General features: G+C 48.9%; 1 long non-coding RNA gene across 1 annotated transcript; it reads right to left on the bottom strand.

Moving 5' to 3' along the window:
• Positions 1-2,985: 2,985 nt before the first annotated feature.
• LOC125760113 (uncharacterized) lies at positions 2,986-5,412 on the bottom strand. Its single transcript, XR_007417775.1, has 3 exons — positions 5,167-5,412; positions 3,976-4,067; positions 2,986-3,200 (listed from the first exon to the last, which is right to left on the bottom strand). It is a non-coding gene; the product is annotated as an uncharacterized LOC125760113 (long non-coding RNA).
• Positions 5,413-10,758: the final 5,346 nt, after the last annotated feature.

The raw sequence follows: 10,758 nt of genomic DNA, 5'->3' as shown, positions 1-10,758 counted from the left end.
TCAGCAAGTTGACTTGTCTTCGTAAGGGCAGCAGCATTCCCCTGACGAAGAAAAGACAACTTGTCAGAACGTTGGCTCCAGTGACATTCCCTCTTAAATGATCTCTCAGAGCATTGAGTCCATTACATGTATTTCAGTGACAGCATTAGAAGTAAAGACCCACAAAGTTTCAAACTGGCTACATGCATTTCCATGAACGAGAAGGAGCCTATAATAACTTTACATCGTTTGAACTACATGACAAAAGTAAAAGATGAACAAACTGTGTAGCCGAGCCAACACGCATTCAAGCCTTTCATTAAACGTATTTTGCCGGCAGCAGGTAGGCTGTTATCAAGACGAATTAGTCTTGCGACACTGCGATTTTGTCAATCCAGTCAGGCTTGCGTAGAACTGGGTTTACTCATGTGCCTTTGCAAAATGAATACCTGCTCAAATAATAGACCCAAATGCTTGTGCTCGCAAGTTTTGTCACTAGTAAACCTGAAAAACCTTCGCGGAACTGGAAATCTCTAAAAGGGTGCAAACTTGAGTTTGTTGACAGGGAAATTAAGTATCTCCGCACGTGAGCATTGCATCGTCATGGACTAGTTGGGACGCATGCGTTTACCTCTTCCCCCCCCCCCTCTTGTTTATTTCCCAGAAGCGTATATATTTGTGAACATACGAAATAAACGCTAATGTTGTTAGCTAGCGCCAAGTCCTGTCAGTCTCTCTTGTCTCGTGTATCTGCGGTGTTCCCTGCTATGATGGAAATCTCTGGGTTAACAAACCACATTTAGCCATATTCATCTAATGCATGGTTGACCTACTCGTCGTGACCTACTACGGCTTCCGTTCGCTGCACGCCACATTATATGTCTTATCTTTCCCGTATTCATACTTGGCATGCCAACCGAGCAAGATAACCGAGCGCGATCCAACTTATGATGTCGCTGAGCAAGTGGCAAGGGTGACCGGAGGCAATTGCTGCGAACACAAAGAAGTGAGCCACTTCCCGCGCTTCGCAGGATCTAAAATTCATAAAATACGACATAAAAAAGACAAATGAACAAAAGACGAGTTCTTTACATTTCATTCAAAGTTCTTTATTTGTAAAAACCCGTGAAAGACAATAAATGCCAACATCAACATCAACCTCACTTCGTTCAGCCAGATGTTAGGATGTCCAGCAACCACTCCGACCGCGCATATTCCTTGAAACCGAAACTGGCGCTCAGTTTCCAGGGCCTGATAATACGCGCTGTGGTATTCATCCATATTAGCGTTTTGCTACTCGACTGCAAAGTTATTGCAGCCCACCGTGTATCCTGGCAGACATGTTTTACGACTGATATGTTGCACTATGTTTTTTTTCTCTTTGCTCATCCGACTAATTTTGAGGCCGCGTGGGCTTTTATCAAAGTAATCACAAGAAGGAAAGGGAAGTAAACAATTAAGAGCCCTTCCACTATCGAGAAAATTGGGGCAAACCTAGCTTCACGCATTCGTGCCTGGCCTAACCATTTTTTTTTTATTTCTATCGCATCGTGCAATGCTCCCTGTTAACTTTTCCCTTCCTACATTCCGGGAATTTGACCTTTACCAACGTGCTTAGCAGCGCAAAACTTCTATTGCTACAGGCAACAACGACAGACATGCCTGAAACAAGGAAATCAAACAATCAAATGTCTCAACGGGAAATAAGGAGTTCGTCATTTACGATACATTTGCAACGCCACCGTCAAGTTGCAATGCACTGGACCCACAAGTCTTTCTAAAAGGGATCCCGATACCGCAAGTTGATTAGCATCGGTTCCTGGGCCTCCATATACATAGGACGAGTCCGGCCCCGCTACACTACCACGGCTTCAGAACACCGTGACACGGCTCACTCACCACATCTGACGGGTGTCAAACCGCCGCAGTGGCGTCATAGAACACGAGACCTTGACAACAGCTGTGCCTTGACAATGGTGTAGGCCCTCCTTCACAGTTGCATAACATAGGGAAATTCGTTACCGCAACCTGAACACAGCGGAGAAACAAAAGCTAAATGTGCTGATCCGAAAGGCCGCGAAATTTGCCCTAGGACTGCCCTCATCGACTGACCGAGTCCGCCGCATGGCTGTTCTGAAATTGTGGGAAACATTCGCCGCAGCACACCTCACCAACCAGGTCGATGACTCAAGCTCTCTCTCCCATAGCACGAGCAGGCCTCCGGCGCGCGCACAGAATACGCGACGCTCCTAGAACCCGACGACGAACGTAAGCGCAAGATACAGTCGCAGCTCCGAGACCATGTCGAAATTGAGCGCATCCCTCGCAACATGCATCTTCAACATCACCGATTATGATAGTTCGCCACGATAAACGCCGTAACAAACAACCACCGTAATGACCCGTACGCGTTGTATCGTTGTGTCCAGCAAAACAAACATGCTGCACCGGGCGATGGGGGAAAACAGGCCGGCTTTATTGCACACCAGTACATATATAGGATTTAGAAGGGGCGTGTGATTACACCGTTAACAGATAAGCTCTTCGAGTAGAACGTTCAACAGATACGAAACGCTATCGTGGCACACGTGTAGCGCTCGGCGCCCAAAATACGATAGATCTTCCTCTGTTTGAAAACAAAACAAGGAAAGGGAAAAGAACATCAATGAAAGTTGCGAGGCACGCTAGTTCAAGGCACTTGCACGAAGTTCTGGTCGTAGGCCAGACGGTGAGGCGCTCGGCGTTGTCTGAGCGACCTTCTTAGGACTTGTGCGGACGAGACGCTTGTTGAGGCAATGGGCTGTGCGGGCGTAGACGGAGCTATGCATTCTGCACGTGGATGTGCGAGCGCGTTGCTTTGGCTAGAATTTACCTCGAAGTCGTCGTCGTCGTATTTCTGGTTGTTGTGTCGGAAGGGCTCCCGCGTGAGTAGTAGGTGCTGCCGGTTGCGCCTGAGCACCGTGCCGTTTTCTGTGACAACTGTATACGACCTGGGGTTACCAGCAGACTTGAGCACTTTAGCTTTCGTCGCCCATGTTCCTTTCTTTATCCGGACCGTATCTCCCGGGCTCAGGTGCGCCAATGGTCTCCTAGAGTGGTCTGTCTGAGGACGCCGGAGCACCTCGTGCCTGGTGTTGCCTTGAACGTCAGGAATAGTTGTGCGGAGCCGTCGCCCCATCAGCAGCTCAGCGGGCGATGCGCCGCACCCGAGCGGGGTGGTCCTGAAAGCAAGCAGCCCCAACCAGAAAACTTGTTTCGCTTCACTTGTTTTTTTGAGGATGCGCTTAGCTATCTGAACACCTTCTTCCGCCAACCCATTAGAGCGTGGGTATCCTGGACTAGACGTTACATGCTTGAAATCATACAGTTGCGAGAACAACGCAAATTCATGACATGAAAATTGAGGGCCATTGTCAGAGCAAACTTCCATCGGAATGCCGTGCCTAGCAAAAATGGCGCTTGTTACGTCAATGATTGTTTGGCCGTCATATCTTTGAGGAGTTCAACTTCGGGGAAGTTTGTCAGGGCGTCGTAAACGCACAGGTACGACCTCCCGCCGTATTCAAAAATGTCAATGCCGACGGGGTACCACGGTTGGTCCGGCACGGGGCGCATCAGTAAAGGCTCTCGAGGCTGGCTATATGCGTACCTTTTGCAGATAGAACATGTCTGGACGAATGATTCTATGTCAGAGTTCATTCCCGGCCAAAAAACTAGTTGTCTTGCCCTGGCTTTGCTCTTGTTGATTCCCAAGTGCCCTTGGTGAATTCATTCCAGTGTCTCGCCTTTCATGCTAGCCGGAATAACCACTTTGCAGTCTTTGAGCAGGACCCCTTTCACGTTTGATAACTCTCCCTCGAATCGTTTTCACGGCCCCTCCAAGCACTTTCCAGCTTCTAGGTCCCGAAGCACGTTCCTTGGTTGTTCATCTCGCGCCGTTTCCGGGGCTAGGCGCCTCCATGTGCCCTCACTAACAAGTGAAGAGACTGTACTCACGGCATGTACTTCTACATCGTTGCTGTCGAGGTCGCAGGCCGTTGTCTTCGTTGTGGCACGTGACAACATGTCAGCCAGGAGGAGCTGCTTACCTGGAACAAATTTCAATTGAACGTCATAACGCAGCAATCTCAAAAAGAATCTTTGCAACCTCGGAGGCATGTCACCAATCGCCTTCTGGGAGATTGCGATCAAAGGGCGGTGGTCTGTTTCAGCAATAAACTGGCGACCGTAGATGAAGTGATTAAACCTTTCACAGCCAAACACCACTGCCATAGCCTCTTTTTCTATTTGAGAATAACGCTGTTGTGTTTCGGTAAGCGCTCGTGACGCGTACGCCACGGGCTTCCATGTGTCATTGTGACACAGCAACAAAGCGGCACCGATTCAGTCTCGGGATGCATCACACGACACTTTTGTTGCTTTAGCCGGATCGAATACCGCCAACACGGGCTGTGTGCTAAGGTAGTCGCAGAGTTCTTTCCACTCTTTCGCGTGGTTGTCGGTCCATTCGAAGACGGTATCTTGTCTGATCAAGCTTCTCAAAAGAGCAGTTCTTTGAGCTAGTGAAGGGAGAAACTTGGTGAAATAATTTACGACACCTAACATCCTTTGCACCGCGAGGTTGTCTTCTGGGGTCGGCATGTGCAGCATGCAATTAATCAGCGTCGGGCTTGGCCTGATGCCTGCTTTATCGATTACGTCTCCAAGAAACTCGATTTCCGGGACGCCGATACTGCACTTCTCAGGATTGAAGGTCAATCCGGCGAGCTGTGCAGCAAGCAACGCAGATTTGAGGCGTTCATTGTGCTCTTCTACCGACGAGCCCCATACCAGAACATCGTCCACGTATATTTTTACGCCGGGAAGGCCTTCGAAAATTTCATTCAGCGTTTTTTGGAACACTTCTGAGGCGGATGATATGCCGAAGGGTAATCGTAAAAAGCGGTAACGACCAAATGGGGTAGAGAACGTGCAAATCCGCGATGTAGAGTCATCCAAGGGGATTTGGTGAAATCCAGAGTTAGTGTCTAAGCGGGAGAACACAGTTGCACCAGCTAGCTCGGCTTCTATATCCTCTCGTCGCGGCATCATGTAGTGCTCCCTCTTTATGCACTCATTTATTTTCCTAGGGTCGATAGAGAGACGAATCTTTTCGTTCTTTTTGCGAACGATCACAAGAGGACTCACACAGTCGGTAGGCTCGGTGACCCTCGTGATGATTCCGGCGTGCTCCATCCTGTCGAGTTCGTCCCGTAGTGGTTCCGTCAGGGCCAATGGTACACGTCGCACTGGTTGAATGACTGGCACAGTGTTGTCTTGAAGCACGATGTGATATACTTTTTTCACGCAGCCAGTTCCAGTGAAAAGATGACGAAAGTCTTTCACAATTTCTTCACAGCCGTCCTTTGATACGCTGTGAACGCGTGAGAGCAATCCAAGGCGTTCGGTTGCTTGTAGCCCCAGGATTGCTTGGCGACCTTTGCGTACTACAAAAAAATCGAGAGGAATAGTTCGGTCACGGAGCGTCACTTCCGTACAGACGACTCCAAGATGCTTGATCGTGTCTCCACCGTACGAATGTAGCACCACGCTACTCTGCTTCATTTCAGGGCTTGGTTTGCATCTTATTGTATATACCAACGGGCAGCAAGTTGGCCTGAGACCCTGTATGTACTTTAAGTTCGACCGAAACGTTGTTTACGGTCATTCGAACCATCCAATCACGTTGGCTTATTACTCCTCTTGCCGATGCCTCTAAAACGCTGAAGTCATCTTCGTGATCTTGAATTTCGCCAACCAGCGCGGAGGATCAGCAGCAAATTGCAAAATGGTTCCTCTTTTGGCATTTTCTGCAAGTTCGTCCGAACGCAGGACAGTTTCCAGGCTGATGTGTGCGGCCGCATTTGGAGCACTTGTACATCTTCACTTGCGCCGTTTTTGGGTTCGGGCCTGCGTTACGAACGGCGTCCGCTTGCTTTTGACCTTGTTCCCAGGTTTCTTGGCGAAGCGCTGATGTTTCGGCTGCCTTGCAGACGTGCTCAGCCTTCTGCAGTGTCAATTCGCAGTCCCTGAGCAGCTTTTCTCTGACCCTGTCGTCGTTGGTTCCGTACACAATCTGGTCTCGGACCATAGAATCTAAAAGCGTGCCGAAATTTCATTCTCGTGCCTGCTTCTTCAGATCCCGCAAAAAGTGTTCGAATGGCTCACCTTGGCTTTGCACTCTCTTCCGAAATACGTAGCGTTCATGTACTTCGTTGGTCTGCAACGTGAAATATTCGTCGAATTTCTTGATGACCGTCGCGTAGTCGGCCTTGTCTTCGCCTTCCGTGAAGTTCAGTGTGTTGAATATCTCGAAGGCGTCTTCCCCTGCGACACTGAGAAGGAGCGCTGTCTTCGACGACACTGATCGCTGCTTGTCAGTTGGTTCCGATGCCGCCAGGAAAAGCTCGAATCTCTGCTTAAATGTCTGCCAATTCTTGCTTGCTTCTCCCGTCGTGTTTAACGGACCAGGTAGCCTCAACGAATCCATTGCGTATTCCTCGCAGCGCTGGCCGTCGAAGATCAACCACTTCTGACACCATGTATCGTTGTGTCCAGTAAAACAAACATGCTGCACCGGGCGACGGGGGAAAACAGGGCTGGCTTTATTGCACACCAGTACATATATAGGATTTAGAAGGGGCGTGTGATTACGCCGTTAACAGATAAGCTCTTCGAGTAGAACGTTCAACAGATACGAAACGCTATCGTGGCACACGTGTAGCGCTCGGCGCCCAAAATACGATACACGCGTGATATGTGGACGCAGCCAACTATCCGGGACGTAACGCCTTCACGATTAGCGTCACAGACTACAAAGGGGACGCACTGGCGTCGGCTTCTCTCCTCACCAAACCCGCTGACAAAGCCGAAGAGGCCGCACTCGCCGTAAGGTCGCACGTGCCAGCCTGTTCTACAGAGCGGAAGAGGCCACACGTAGCACTCGCCGTCCAAATGTGCTAATGTCCCGTAGTGGTCTTCACCAACTCAGTGGCACCGAACTACCTGAAAGGAAGGTTTTTCTTGGGCTTTTGTGAGCAGTCTGCGCAAGTGTGCACGCATGTGCGCCATGTAATAGGTTTTACCTTCTTCCAATCTTTCTTGTAATAAACTTCAGTTTCAAGTTAGCGCTTGTCGTGTCCACTCTTTTTCGTCTGTCCCTGTTTTTTAGCGCTTTGATGTTGTGTCATGATGTCTTACAAATTCGCCCGAGCTTCCGTGCTTCTAAGGAAGGGTCTCCACTAGAGCGATAAATGTACCGAAACACATCCACAATCCTGCACCTTAGACATGCATCGTGTGGGTTCCGGATCACGAGGGCCTCGAGGGAAATGTAGCAGGATTCACCGCGGCCCGCGCGTGCGTCAACCGGGCCTTCCCACTACAGAGCCCTGACATTTCCCACACAACAGGAGCAGACAAAACAGAACCGACACGGCTAAACCACCATCCTCTGCTGCATCACTATCGGCTTCAATTAGGATTATACGCTTCCCCACATGCTATGGTCACAAGAGAAAAAGGTACCACCGACAGGCGACTTCATGACCAATACCTTTGCACACGGCATCCTGCTGCACCATATTATACAGACGTTATGCGGCTAAACCTGTCCACACCGCAATGTAGTAGACACCCTGGCACACATTGTATTGCAATGCAAGTATCGCAGCGCTAGAGTCAGAAGCAATGGCTGTAGACCCAACCAGGCCTGGACGACCAGAGCCAGCTGGTCAACCAGGCCCGGCTGACGGTCCAGGGAATAGGGTTCCTGGAATAACGGACCCTCACACCTTGAGCAACTAGCCACTTTTCAACAAATACTTATTCTCTATCTCACTCTCTCTCTCTCTCTCATGATCACAAGCATACCTTTTTTTAAACGTAGGCTAGTCTAACAGCATGCACCTACAAATAATTTTGTTGAAGCAAGCGGCCATTACAAATATTCTGCCTTAGTCCGGTCACCGGCTTCACTCATTTTACGCCTGGTACGTTCCCGTTACCTTTGTGTTTTTTTATAAGCGCGGATACAATTACTTCGTGGCCACAATACTCTATACACAGAATATTTCTTCCTGAACAGATCTGAGAAGAAAAGCTGCCATCTGCTCTTGAGAGCGACCATTGTTCTAGATTTCACGCACATCCAAGTGATACGGCCAAAGAAAGCCTATTCATTATATGGAATTTTATTATTCGTCCCATTTCTCCTCAGAAAAGAGTGAGAAGCTTTGAAGAAGAAAATATTCTGGTAATAATAAGCAAAATGTCAATTTCGTGAAGAAATTCTAATAAACCTTAGTAGCAAAGTCACACAACTCAGAAAACTGCTCTAAAATTCACAAAATTAAGCTGTATAGCTGAAAAAATCCTAATTTAGACCATAGAGAACGCTTAGTGATACGCTTTCTAGATTATTGTCAAAGCATCATTCGTTCTGTAAGGGGAAGGGCCAAAGAGCGAAAGTGTAGATGTATTATTGCACTATGTACGAAAGCAGATATGCAGCAAAGCAACTGCTTAAGCGTAAATTGTGCTGTTCGTCGTATCGGGCGTGAGGCCCATAGCCCACCAATAAAAAAGCTGGTGCCACCGTCGCCGTGACGTGCTTGGCAGGATAAGCGGTCTGTCGACTTCTTCGGAAGCACTGACGCACGCTGCAAACGAAATTTTAGAATCCTATCTGTGCTGTAATTCTGATTAGATGGGGAGGTTTTCCAGCTTTGGCTGTGCGCTTGACAACACTTGAAAGCACTGCAATATTGCCACGACCCTGACACAACTCAGAGCAGCTACGCGCATTCACCGAAGAAGACGACGGCGTGGCGTTTTAGTAGACAGACCTCTGCCTATCCAAGGTTTCTGTGGCCTTTGCCGGTGCCCTACTGGTGGAGGTGCTGGGAACACGTCTATGTAATCTGACTCCGAGGAACTGGAAGCTCTCGATACCCATGCAACATCATCGGAAGCAGCGAGCCTGCACTCACAGATGTAGAGGGATCGCTTCAAGAGCATAGCAACTGTATTACTCTCGCCAGAGTTCTTTATCTCCGTGAAGGAGTAGTGCAGAATTATCCGCGGAACTTACTCTTTCGTTGAAACTAGAGTAAGAGATACTGCGAACTCTCTGCTACTTAGATGGAGTTCCCAATCTATGTAACTCCTCATGATTTAAGTAGCGCACTGACGGACGAGGACAGAGAAAAAGAAGGTGCACAACACGGGCGCTAACTCGCAACTGATTTTATTCAGAAGAACATGCTAATATAAAGATGGAGAACAACACAAAAAAGGAACAGAAAACATAAAAACTTTGTAATCATCTGCAGGTTCCGCTTAGGTATTGAAATTCCCCGTCACTCAGCGCGATAGATGGTAGACTGATACATCCCTACTGAAACGTTCCGTATGCCAGTCCAATAATTCCGTATGTTTCCGTAAAAATCTTACGGAAATATACGGAAAACATATGGAAAATATACGGAAAACATATGGATTCCATATGAAACATATGGAATTATTGGACTGGCATACGGAACGTTTCAGTAGGGATGTTTTCCTTTCCTTTGAATGTGGAACGCTTCGATGACTTCTCTAGCCTTCTGTTGTCTATGACGTGACAGAATCATAGTGTCGGCAAAGAATGGTGTGCAGCCGCATTGTTTGCAATGGGCGGCGAGTGAAAATGGTTTCATGTCTGACAGTGAACGCTCATGCTCCCTAAGACGGATATTGACACACCTTCCGCTCTGTCCAATGTATGATTTTCCGCATGATAATGGGATTTGATAGACGATGGCTTCTTTGCACTCTGTGTACTTTGCACTCTGTGCGTCTTCATAACACACAAACAGCTGCACACCACGAATGACATTAAATAACGTGTATTTTCTCGCGCAATCAACGATATACCAGAACAGCGGCCGTGTCAATGTACTGATTTGCATCTCTATCGATAGCTGCAGCTGCATAACCGATCGGCAAAATCCAAATGAACGTGCAGGAAAGTATGCCATCATGTTAGTTCGACAACGCATATTAATTGACAATTCTGTGTTATGGAGGTGCCCGCGAGTGCGCCGGTGGCTTTCGGTGGCTGCCGGGGTTCGTTTGAAAGCGCGTCGCCATGATGCCCATCGCTTCTTGTACGGACACCGCGCGCAAGAGAAAAATCACACCATCTCCCGCTAAAGGGAACCATGTGTGGATGCTAAGCAGCGGCTAGATGGTTCGCTTGAGCGGGAGACGGTGTAACTTTTTTTAGGAGCTGGCTCGCCAGGTTCTTAAGCTGGGGTGAAGTCCCGCGCCGTAAGCCGCATCCATCCATTCAAAGCGTCGTCGAACGCGAAGAGGAACGCTACGCGCGTCGCGTCTTCCTTCTAGCCTGGCCGTTAACTCTCAGAGGGTGAGCAGGGAACGCGGTCGAAAGGCGCGCGAGAGAGGGGGAGCGTAGGAGAGGAGAGAGGGCGGAGGAGACGTGCATGCGCTGGCGCTCATCGCGGCATTGCGCAGGAGAGAATGAGGCGCGCGATGGGGGGGGGGGGCGTAGGAGAGCAGAGGATAGAGAGTAGGAATGTGCCAGTGGAGCGCGGACGCCACCGCCGGACACAGCCCCGAGCAAAAGCTGCTTCGCATCTAAAGAATCACAGTTTTGCCGCAAGGGCGAAGCAATGAATGCGATAGCAAGAAATTGGAATGTCACACGAAGAACGAGAAGCAGCTCGATACTTGCAGCGC

This window comes from Rhipicephalus sanguineus, chromosome 10 (genome assembly GCF_013339695.2).
Source record: "Rhipicephalus sanguineus isolate Rsan-2018 chromosome 10, BIME_Rsan_1.4, whole genome shotgun sequence".
Lineage (NCBI taxonomy): Eukaryota > Metazoa > Arthropoda > Arachnida > Ixodida > Ixodidae > Rhipicephalus > Rhipicephalus sanguineus.
The sequence above is the reverse complement of the archived record's forward strand: the minus strand, read 5'-3'. Positions and strand labels throughout refer to the sequence as shown.